This window comes from Bison bison, unplaced genomic scaffold (genome assembly GCF_000754665.1).
Source record: "Bison bison bison isolate TAMUID 2011002044 unplaced genomic scaffold, Bison_UMD1.0 scf7180017863683, whole genome shotgun sequence".
NCBI lineage: Eukaryota > Metazoa > Chordata > Mammalia > Artiodactyla > Bovidae > Bison > Bison bison.
The window spans coordinates 263,101-275,042 of record NW_011494255.1 but is presented as its reverse complement, the minus strand read 5'-3'; the positions used below and the strand labels follow the sequence as shown (position 1 = coordinate 275,042).

The 11,942-nt window shown below is 43.3% G+C and overlaps 1 protein-coding gene across 4 annotated transcripts in view; it reads right to left on the bottom strand.

The window, feature by feature from the left end:
- The window catches only part of LOC104983917 (zinc finger protein 350), a 30,037-nt gene that overhangs the window by 6,285 nt on the left and 11,810 nt on the right, over positions 1 to 11,942 (bottom strand). For 3 of the 4 annotated variants that reach the window (XM_010833461.1, XM_010833460.1, XM_010833464.1), the window contains 2 exons: positions 5,152 to 5,305; positions 2,787 to 2,966 (listed from right to left, as the gene is read on the bottom strand). The gene's annotated coding sequence lies outside the window, so the exon portion shown is untranslated. Of the gene's footprint in view, positions 1 to 1,373; positions 1,544 to 2,786; positions 2,967 to 5,151; positions 5,306 to 11,942 lie in introns of those variants that run through there. The other variant, XM_010833463.1, reaches the window with a different exon arrangement.

The following is an 11,942-nucleotide window of genomic DNA, read 5'->3' as shown; positions in this document are numbered from 1 at the left end:
GACTGCAGCCATGAAATTAAAAGACACCTACTCCTTGGAAGGAAAGTTATGACCAACCTAGATAGCATATTCAAAAGCAGAGACATTACTTTGCCAACAAATGTCTGTCTAGTCAAGGCTATGGTTTTTCCAGTGGTCATGTATGGATGTGAGAGTTGGACTGTGAAGAAAGCTGAGTGCCGAAGAATTGATGCTTTTGAACTGTGGTGTTGGAGAAGACTCTTGAGAGTCCCTTGGATTGCAAGGGACTGCAAGGAGATCCAACCAGTCCATTCTAAAAGAGATCAGCCCTGGGTGTTCATTGGAAGGACTGATGCTAAAGCTGAAACTCCAGTACTTTGGCCACCTCATGCAAAGAGTTGACTCATTGGAAAAGATCTGATGCTAGGAGGGATTGGGGGCAGGAGGAGAAGGGGATGACAGAGGATGAGATGGCTGGATGGCATCACCGACTCAATGGACATGAGTTTGAGTGAACTCCAGGAGTTGGTGATGGACAGGGAGGCCTGGCGTGCTGCAATTCATGGGGTCGCAAAGAGTCGGACACGACTGAGCAACTGAACTGAACCAATTAGATATAACACAGAAGTGAACTGGACAACAGATCTGAAGTGCAAAAGACAACAATGGAAAGTGCAAAATGAGGTTGAGAGATATGAAGGACATAATGAGAATGTTGAATTTACACCTACTCTGAATCTGAGAGAAGAAAAAAATCTGAGGGAAAGTAATAATCAAAGATATAAAGGCAGATTATATTTTAGAAGTGGTAAAAGACAAAACCTCAGAATGAGAGAACTCAAGAATGCCAAGCAGGAGGAAAAAGAGATCCACAGCTATACACACACGGAGGTAAAACTGCAGACACCAAACTCAAAGGGAAAATTCAAAAATACCCAAAGGGAAACTACATATACATAACAAAAGAATAACCAGTATGATTTATTGCCTCTAAGTTCTCAACAGCAAGGATGACTTCCCTGTTGTTCCAGTGGCTGCTACTGCTGCTAAGTCACTTCAGTCGTGTCCGACTCTGTGCAACCCCACAGACGGCAGCCCACCAGGCTCCACTGTCCCTGGGATTCTCCAGCAAGAACACTGGAGTGGGTTGCCATTTCCTTCTCCAATGCATGAAAGTGAAGAGTGAAAGTGAAGTCGCTCAGTCGTGTCCGACTCTTTGCGACCCCATGGACTGCAGCCTACCAGGCTCCTCTGTCCACGGGATTTTCCAGGCAAGAATGCTGGAATGGGGTGCCATTGCCTTCTCCAGTTCCAGTGGCAAAGGCTCCACATTTCCAATGCAGGGGGCCTGGTTCGATCCCTGGCCAGGGAACTAGGTCTCACATGCCACAACTAAAAGAGACCATACATTGCAACTAAGACCAAACACAGCCAAATAAATAAGTCATTTATTAAAACTTCAGTGCCAGGAAAGATATACTTTACTGAGGAAATGACCTACCTTCTCTGCACAAAAACACAAATCACATAATGCTTTGTATTTCTCTTGTTGGCACTGGCTTCCAAAATTATTGGAGATAATCTGGTAGAGCAACAAATGAGAATGAAAAAGCTGACTTAAAACTCAACATTCAGAAAACTAAGATCACGGCATCCAGTCCCATCACTTCATGGCAAATAGATGGGGAAACAGACTTTATTTTGGGGGGCTCCAAAATCACTGCAGATGGTGACTGCAGCCATGAAATTAAAAGACACCTACTCCTTGGAAGGAAAGTTATGACCAACCTAGACAGCATATTCAAAAGCAGAGACATTACTTGGAGAAGACTCTTGAGAGTCCCTTGGACTGCAAGGAGATCCAACCAGTCCATTCTAAAGGAGGTCAGTCCTGGGTGTTCTTTGGAAGGACTGATGCTAAAGCTGAAACTCCAATACTTTGGCCACCTGATGTGAAGAGTTAACTCATTTGAAAAGACCCTGATGCTGGGAAAGACTGAAGACAGGAGAAGGGGACAACAGAGGATGAGATGGTTGGATGGCATCACCGACTCAATGGACATGAGTTTGGGTAAACTCCAGGAGTTGGTGATGGAGAGGGAGGCCTGGCGTGCTGCAATTCATGGGGTCGCAAAGAGTCGGACATGACTGAGCAACTGAACTGAACTGAACTGAATGGTTTTTCCTAGTCATTTACAGATATGAGAGTTGGACTATAAAAAAGGCTGAGTCCTTAAGAATTGATACTTTCCAATTGTGGTGCTGCAGAAGACTCTTGAGAGTCCCTTGGATCTCCCAAGGAGATCAAACCAGTCAATCCTAAAAGAAAGCAACCTTGAATACTCGCTGGAAGGACTGATGCTGAAGTTCCAATACTTTGGCCACCACACGCAAAGAGCTGACTCATTGGGAAAGATTGAGGGCAGGAGGAGAAAGGGGCAACAGAGGATGAGATGGTTGGATAGCATCTCAATGGACATGAGTTTGAGCAAACTCTGGGAGACAGTGAAGGACAGGGAGGCCTGGGTACACTGCAGACCATGAGGTCGAAAAGAGTCAGATACGACTTAGTTACTGAATAACAACACAAATAACCCCTAGGGTCTTACAGTTTTTTAATTAATATTCTGACGTTAAAAATTCTGAGCAGATTCTCTGACGTGCATTCCCCCCTATTTCAAACTTACCTTGACATAGACATTATGGTTGATATTTTTCCTGACATTCAGGCTCTTAAAAATGTGTCATTTTCCAATAAATCAATTTTTATAAGCCTCTACAAATACAACATGAAAGAAAGGAGGGAGTAAACATGTCAAACTCACCTGGTCCATGGTCATTTTCTTCTGTTCTTCAAAAATGACTGGAACTGGGATTCTTCTGTTTTTCCAGATTGTCACTCAAATCCTGATCACAGACCTCACATCTCAAATTAACGTATCCCCGGAAGTGATCCTTTCCTGGTCCTGGAACTTCGTTCTCCTTACTTCACTTGATTCTAAGGACTTAAAAACAAACTCACTTTACTTTTCCTGGAGTATAATTGCTTTACAATGCTGTGTAAATTTCTCTTGTACAGCAAAGTGAATGAGGGACACACATACATATATCCCCATCTCCTTAGAGTGCTTTTCCATTTAGGTCACCACAGAGCACTGAGTAGATTTCCCTGTGCTATATAGTAGGTTCTCATTAGTTATCTAATCAATAGTGTATATCATAGTATTAATAGTATATACATGCCAAGCCCAGTCCAAAAGCCAATTCACTTCAATCTGTACATTCCCCTGGAAATCCCATGGACAGAAAAGCCTAGTGGGCTACAGTCCAGCTACAGTCCCTGGGGTTGCAAAGAGTCAGACAGGACTGAGGGACTAAACCACCACAACTACTGGGCCATACCCCTTGCTGGTGTTCTTAAAGGTGCTGCGACAGGCAGAGTCATGGCCCCCACACAGATATCCACATTCTAACCTCTGGAAGCTGTGAATATGTTACACCACATGGCAAAGGGGAATGGAGCTTGTTAATGAAATTACAGTTGCTAATAAGATGACCTACTAATCCAAAGATTCCCTGGATTATTCAGGTAGGCCCAATGTAACCAAATGGGCCCTTATGCGTGGAAGAAAGCAAAGGGACCAGAGAGAGATGTGATGTGATAAGAACTCAACATGCTGTTTCTGGCTTTGGAGATGGGGAGAAAGGGAACCAGGAGCCAAGGAGCATGGACAGACTTGAGAAGCTTGAAAAGACAAAGAAATAGTTTGTCCCCCACAGCCTTCAGGAAAGAACACATTCCTGCTGAGACCTTGGTTTTAGCCCCGTAAGATCCATGTTGAACTGCTAACCCATAGAACTCTAAGACAATAAATAGACTTGTGTTTACATGACTAAGTTTATGTTACTTTATCACAGATTGAAGGCAGGAGGAGAAGGGGCTGACAAAGGATGAGATGGTTGGATGGCATCACCAACTCAATGGACACAAGTTTGTATAAACTCCAGGAGATGGTGAAGGACAAGGAAGCCTGGCATGCCGCAGTCCAGGGGATTGCAAAGAGTTGGACATGACTGAGCAACTGACCAACAAAATCACAGAACCAACACAAAATCTAATATAGGTGTCCTCTAACATAAAATCCTAATTCTTGAAAGTTTCCTTTTGTTTAGAAAACCACATCTAGACCTCAAGGCAGTGCAAACACCATGAATATTAACATGCTAAGCAAATCATAAGTATTTTCTTATTTAATCCTTGCCACCAATTCAGATGTATCAAATCACTATGCTATGCTATGCTATGCTATGCTAAGTCGATTCAGTCGTGTCCGACTCTGTGCGACCCCATAGATGGCAGCCCACCAGGCTCCGTCGTCCCTGGGATTCTCCAGGCAAGAATACTGGAGTGGGTTGCCATTTCCTTCTCCAGTGCATGAAAGAGAAAAGTGAAAGTGAAGTCGCTCAGTCGTGTCCGACTCCTAGCGACCCCATGGACTGCAGCCTACCAGGCTCCTCCGCCCATGGGATTTTCCAGGCAAGAGTACTGGAGTGGGGTGCCATTGCCTTCACTAGGTTTATGTTTAAATGAAACAAGTCAAGGCTTAGAACTTAGAGATAAAGTATCTTGTCCACAGTTGCATACTTTCTCAGAGGCAGTGCTGAATTTCAAACCTGGGCTGCTTCTCTCCACAGCTCATCACCCTAACTACTTTGTATTTTCTTTACTAGACAACCTCCAAAACTTTAGTTCTCTGTAGAGCTGGCTGAAAAAGTTTACTACCCATAACATCACACTAGAAAGTAGCATACAAGCTCAGTGCATATACTAGGTGTCTGAAACAGCTCTTAGAACACTCAATGCACACACACAGAGCAACCTTCTTCCACAAAGAGAGAACTAGAACAGGAGCAAGTCCCAACACTTACTCCAAAGCAGCAAATCAAAGACAAAGACTCACGTTATAAGCTCATTGATTCATCGGGATCACCTTGAGTTTTTGTTTCCACTCCTTCTGGCCACAAATTTTTCCAAGATAATTTCCCAATAGCTTTTCTAAACCCCCAAAACCATAGACCCACCTCCATTCTACCCACCACAACTGTTCTTTGATCTCTTGTTGTTAAGTCACTAAGTCATGTCTGACTCTTTTCGACCCCATGGACTGTGGCACACCAGCCTTCCCTTACCTTCACTATCTTCCGAAGCTTGCTCAAACTCATGTCCATTGAGTCAGTGACGCCATCCAAGCAACTCATCCTCTGTCTTTGACCTCTTGGTACATGCAATTCCACTCGGTCGCCAACCTTGAATCACTTTACTCTATGCACCAGGACCAGAGATCTGGACAAGAGAAAACATATAGAACTATTTATAAGACTATCAAGGACCATCAAACTCAGGACTACTCATGGGGAGGAGAACATGAATATAACATCTCGGCCACATTCAAATTTCATAATCCCCTGTTCACGAGTCCTCCTATCCCTCCTATAATGAACGGGTAGGATTTCCTGATGATTTCTTGGCACTGCACACATTCACTTTATGGCATCACTCCTGTTTCCCTAGAAGGGCCACCTGCTTTTCCAGAAATACACACATGTACAAAGAGAAAAATATGAAGCCTTAAAGAGCAAAGTAAGCCATAGAAAGACATTTTCATAAGTTTCACAAATTAATATCAAAGAAGTTTACTTCTTGACCACAACACAACAAAACCAGAAATGCAAACCATGGTGTATGTATATGTTTAATATTTTTGTGTTACCTTTGCTTGGAAAAGGCACCTCTTCCATACCTTTGGAATGATTTGTATAAGAGATATGGCTTCCCAGGTGGCTCAGTGGTAAAGAATTGGCCTGCCAATGCAGGAGATGCAAGACAGAAATATTAATGACAAATTCAACACATACATAAAAACAGAAACCAAAACCTGCATATCCAGGGGAAAAAAATGAAAAACCTTCAAACTAAAAAGGAAATATAAATTAAAACTCTGAATTATTCAGTGGTAAATGACAACAAATCCTGTGGGTGGGTGAGAGAACCTGGATAAGCAGAGAATCGTTAACATGCTGCAGAAAAGCCTAAGTATGTAAGTCAACCCTATCCAAATTAATGTACATGTACAGTTAATGTGACTCTAGTAACCTTGCAACTGGTTCACTCACCTGACATGACACTACTGCAGCCATTAAGAAAATGTAATCATTTTATACTATGGAAATGTTTATAATTAGAAATAAAGTGATAAAACCAACATCTGTTATATGTGCATATGTGTGCGCTGAGTTGATCGGACATGTCTGACTCTTGCAACCCCATGGACTGCAGCCCACCAGGGTCTTCTGTTCCTGGGACGGGACTTTCCAGGCAAGAATACTGGAGTGGGTTGGCATTTCCTCCTCCAAGGGATCTTCCCCTGCCAAGGATCAAACACATCTCTTGCATCTCCTATGCTGCCAGGCGGATTCTTTACTACTGAGCCACCTGGGAAGCCATATTTCTTACACAAGTCATTCCAAAGGTATGGTAAAGGTGCCTTTTCCATCCAAAGGTAACACAAAAATATTAAACACATATATACACCATGGTTTGCATTTGAGATCAGCATTTAGGGTAAAAGAGATGTTTTTACTTGTATAGATTAAACCTGAAAGGGAATACACGAGAAACTGTGGAGTAGACTTGGAGGCAAGAGAAATAAAACACATCTTTTATAACACATCACTAGATTATATCTAACTATTTTTAAGAGAAGATAATGACAAGAGTGTTGTGTCATAACAAAAGTTTTCAGTTAGTGTCTTGAGGAAGGTATGGGCTTAAAGGAGTGAACTGGATTTGGATCAACTGAATGAATCTGTCATCAAATCCGTGCCCAGAAGTCCATATCTGAACCTCAAGCCTACCTACTCTCCAAAGCTCCAGCCTTATGCCTCTTAACATACACTAGTCACCCCAACAAAATAAACCAGAACAAACAAAAAACATGACTCCAAGTTAAATCTGGACCATAAATCCCCCTTCACTGGCACTCTTCCCCCACCCCAGGTTTCGCCATGTCTGAGCCCCACAGTGACAAGTTCAGTTCAGTTCACTTAGTCGCTCAGTCGTGTCTGACTCTTTGCAACCCCATGAACTGCAGCACGCCAGGCCTCCCTCTCCATCACCAACTCCCGTTGTTCACTCAAACTCACATCCAACCAGTCCGTGATACCATCCAGCCATCTCATCCTCTTTCATCCCCTTCTCCTCCTGCCCCCAATCCCTCCCAGCATCAGATCTTTTCCAATGAGTCAACTCTTCACATGAGGTGGCCAAAGTACTGGAGTTTCAGCTTTAGCATCATTCCTTCCAAAGAAATCCCAGGGCTGATCTCCTTCAGAATGGACTGGTTGGATCTCCTTGCAGTCCAGGGGATGCTCAAGCATCTTCTCCAACACCACAGTTCAAAAGCATCAATTACTTCAGCACTCAGCCTTCTTCACAGTTCAACTCTCACATCCATACATGACCACAGGAAAAACCATAGCCTTGACTAGACGAATCTTTGTTGGCAAAGTAATATCTCTGCTTTTGAATATGCTATCTAGGTTGGTCATAACTTTCCTTCCAAGGAGTAAGCATCTTTTAATTTCATGGCTGCAGTCACCATCTGCAGTGATTTTGGAGCCCAAAAAAATAAAGTCTGACATTGTTTCCACTGTTTCCCCATCTATTTCCCATGAAGTGATGGGACCGGATGCCATGATCTTCGTTTTCTGAATGTTGAGCTTTAAGCCAACTTTTTCACTCTCCACTTTCACTTTCATCGAGGCTTTTAAAGTTCCTCTTCACTTTCTGCCATAAGGACAGTGTCATCTGCATATCTGAGGTTACTGATATTTCTCCCGGCAATCCTGATTCCAGTTTGTGTTTCTTCCAGTCCAGCGTTTCTCATGATGTACTCTGCATATAAGTTAAATAAACAGGGTGACAATATACAGCCTTGACGTACTCCTTTTCCTATTTGGAACCAGTCTGTTGTTTCATGTCCAGTTCTAACTGTTGCTTCCTGACCTGCATACAGATTTCTCAAGAGGCAGGTCAGGTGGTCTGGTATTCCCATCTCTTTCAGAATTTTCCTCAGTGTATTGTGATCCACACAGTCAAAGGCTTTGGCATAGTCAATAAAGCAGAAATAGATGTTTTTCTGGAACTCTCTTGCTTTTTCCATGATCCAGTGGATGTTCGCAATTTGATCTCTGGTTCCTCTGCCTTTTCTAAAACCAGCTTGAACATCAGGAAGTTCACGGTTCACATATTGCTGAAGCCTGGCTTGGAGAATTTTGAGCATTACTTTACTAGTGTGTGAGATGAGTGCAATTGTGCGGTAGTTTGAGCATTCTTTGGCATTGCCTTTCTTTGGGATTGGAATGAAAACTGACCTTTTCCAGTCCTATGGCCACTGCTGAATTTTCCAAATTTGCTGGCATATTGAGTGCAGCACTTTCACAGCATCATCTTTCAGGATTTGAAATAAACTCAGGCTTAGAAGACCTCAACTCCGATGCCTTTCAGGGAAGGGTTGTTTAAAGCAATTATTTGTGATGAGGGATGCAGGGTTCATGACTTCCTACTGACTGGTTGGTGGTGAGGTAACAGTTTCAGGAAACTTCATCATCAACTTTCTAGTTCTAACCAGTCTGGGGTCTACAAGCTTGTGCTCAACAAATAAACATATCTTCCACCCCGGCAGGTGTCTGAGTTTCTGCAGAACAACTCAAAGGTATGCATCAGAACCTATGCATATCCCTTAAGGAGGAACTAAGATTCCGTGAACTATTGTTTCTTGCCTGATTTTCCTTGGTTTCTGCATTCCCTCACTTCCCACTTTCCTAATTAGTCTGCTCTTTGGATATCCCTGAAAGTCCAGGAGATCAAAGCGTTTTTCTACAAACAAGAAAGGGGGCTGACAGGGAGGGCCTTTTGTACCCAAGAGGGCCCTTCAGGATCCAGCTCACTTTCAATCCCCCTTTCCTTTGATAGTCCTCAATCCTGAGGGGAACCGGGTGGGACACGGAAAAGAAAAGTTTTGGTTGGAGAGGTCAATTATAAAGTCAGCAAGGGATTTTAGGAAGGCTGGGTTTCAAAATACACAGACACAAACCCTCAGTCAGCACCTCGATAGCTTCTCTGTTCAGAGATTTAATAGCACTGACTGCCCAAAGGGCGTATGACTAAAGCCAAGCCTCCCCAGTGACTGAACCCAAAAAAACCGCCTGAAGGCCTTCCACTGGCCTCGCAGGCCCCTCACTCCGGATCCACGTCCCAAACACTACCCACCTGATACTAAGATTCTCAAGGCTCCGGGCAGCTACCAAAGGCTGAATTCACTTCCAAAATGATTCCCATTACCATCTTGTCGAGCGCAAGTCCCTTCTCTGGCTGCCACTAGGGACGCTTCTGATCTGGCGCGAGCTCAGAGCCTTTTGAGGTCTTGGACTTCTGGCCTCCTGCCCAGCTCTATGACGTAACGGGACCACGCCCACCGAAGCGATGCGAGAGGAATCGCTCATCGCAGACGCTAGGGTTCAGAGCGGGAACTGAAATCACCTTAGGACACTTCCTTCCCTTTCCCTCCTCGTTGTCGGTCAAACGCACCATGCTGAACAAGTTTTGAGAGACTGGACCCTATCCAAGACCGTGGCGGCGCGGGCTGGATTCTATTTTGCCTTCTGGAGCATACGGAGAGATGGCGGCGCCCGCCAACACCAGGGAGAAGCACTATGGGGGCGGCCATCTTGAAGGAAGTGCAGTTCCGTACGGCGGAAAGACGCGAGAAGCTAGCCTTAGGGGCCGCCTTCGGAAGGTCAATGAAGTTTGTAGGAGTGAAGACAAGTTATAAACGCGGCTGTCAAAGACAAGGTGAAATCTGGAAAGGAGGTGGAGGAGGATGGAGAATGAGTAAGGTCGGTCTGAGACCTGTTGAAGGGACGGAGCCGCCGATGCTGAAGAGCCCAGCACTGTAAACACATATACCTGGGGCGGGGAATGTGGCTGTTGCCAATTGCGAACCGAGAGGGGCGAGGCTTAAAAGGAATGCAAATATTTCCTTAGAAAACAAAGGGCAATTCCGAATAATTACATGGTGATATAAAGTATTACATTGTTTGGCATCATTCCCAAATAAAACACTTCAATATTAGCCATTATTTTACACAGAGGGGTAGTAGAGGATATTATCTGTACATCCTTTCTAGAGGGCAATTTAGAAATTATCTATACAATTTAAATCTCATTGATGCAGAATTTCCAATGCCAGGCATTTTTGTTTGGTAATTTTTTTTTTAACTAGGAATAACCTGAGTGTACAATCAGCAGGTGAATAGTTGGGTAAATTAAATAGATCTCTTCAACAGAACAGTCTACAGTAGCCTTTAAAAAGTCAGTTATAGGGACTTCCTTTGTGGTCCAGTGGTGATGACTATGATTCCAGTACAGCCCTGCGGGTTGATCCCTGGACCAGGAACTACAATCCCATATACCATGTGGTGTCCCCAAATTGAAAATAATATAAATAAATAAGCCAATTATGGAATTACCTGTATTTTTTAAATGACTTATTGAAAGGATGAAATATTGACCTCCAGAACAGCATTCATAATATGATCCTATGGCAAACATTACTAAGCATTTCAAAAATTGGAAGGGATTAAGAAAAACTTACAAGTTTGATTATATTTGGGGTATGGACTTGGAAATGGAATCTTCACTAAACTCAAAGATTAACATAGCATCACAACATACTGCCTGCTCCAGTCTGGAAGCTCCTCAAAGTGCACAACTCTAAAATATAAGTCCTCTCCCTTCCAGACTGAATTTTCCCTTATTTTGTTTCTCGTCTAGCAGTCACTACTACACAGTAAATCAAGAATGGAGATGTGTTACCTGGATTGTAGGTTGATGTGAAGGTCAGAGGATCAACCCAAAATATAACCTATGTGTCACCATCACACTGGCCACTGATTTCTGTTAATACCATCTCAAAAATAACCCCAGAATCACTCCCTGTGCTCGCCCTCATTGCTTTACTCCATTTATATGAATTATTATTGAATTTGCCCACCACACCAGCCTCAGAAGTGATTGCCTCTCCAACCACCTCTTTTCCCATACTGCAACCATCTTTGTTATTATACTCTCCACAAAACCCTGAATTAGTTTACTGATAACAGACTAAAGCAAGATCTCAAGAGAATGCTTTTAAGGCTATATAGAGGCACACACTGAACAGATTCTCCATTATCATCTTCATTACTCTCTGCCTCCCACTTAATTCTTCCACTACTCTGCTTACTTCCAAGACTTTGTGGTCTCATAGGCTACCAAGAATTTGTGAATACTTTCCCTCCACTGAAGTCCTTGGCACACAGGAAGCAATGAGAGAATATTAGTTACTATGGCTGTTCTCTCATGAGTCATCTTAGATGTTACTTCTTCAAATAGCAGTCAGGGACACCTTCCAGGCCAGTCTCAAAAACAATAATACGATTATTAAATATAAAATTGCAACTACATTGTGGTACTAACAATAGAAAGTACAAAAGGCATCTAATAGAGAAAAAGATAACACATCAATACAAGGGACAACTGAAGATCATTATCTTTCTAGACCATCATGCTGATTTGACTGCCCTCCAAAAGGTACTATGAATTCCTCAGACAGAAACTCTGTAATATTTTTGTATCTCCAGTTCCCAGAACAAAAACTTGAATGGGTTTCAATAATGGACTATTAAATGCTAACAGGCTTCCCAGGTGGTGCTAGTGGTAAAGAACCCACCGGCCAATGTAGGAGACCTTCAATCCCTGGGTCAGGAAGATCCCCTGGGGGAGGAAATGGCAACCCACTCCAGTATTCTTGCCTGGAGAATCCCATGGACAGAGGAGTCTGGTAGGCTACAGTCCACAGGGCTGCAAAGAGTCAGCCATG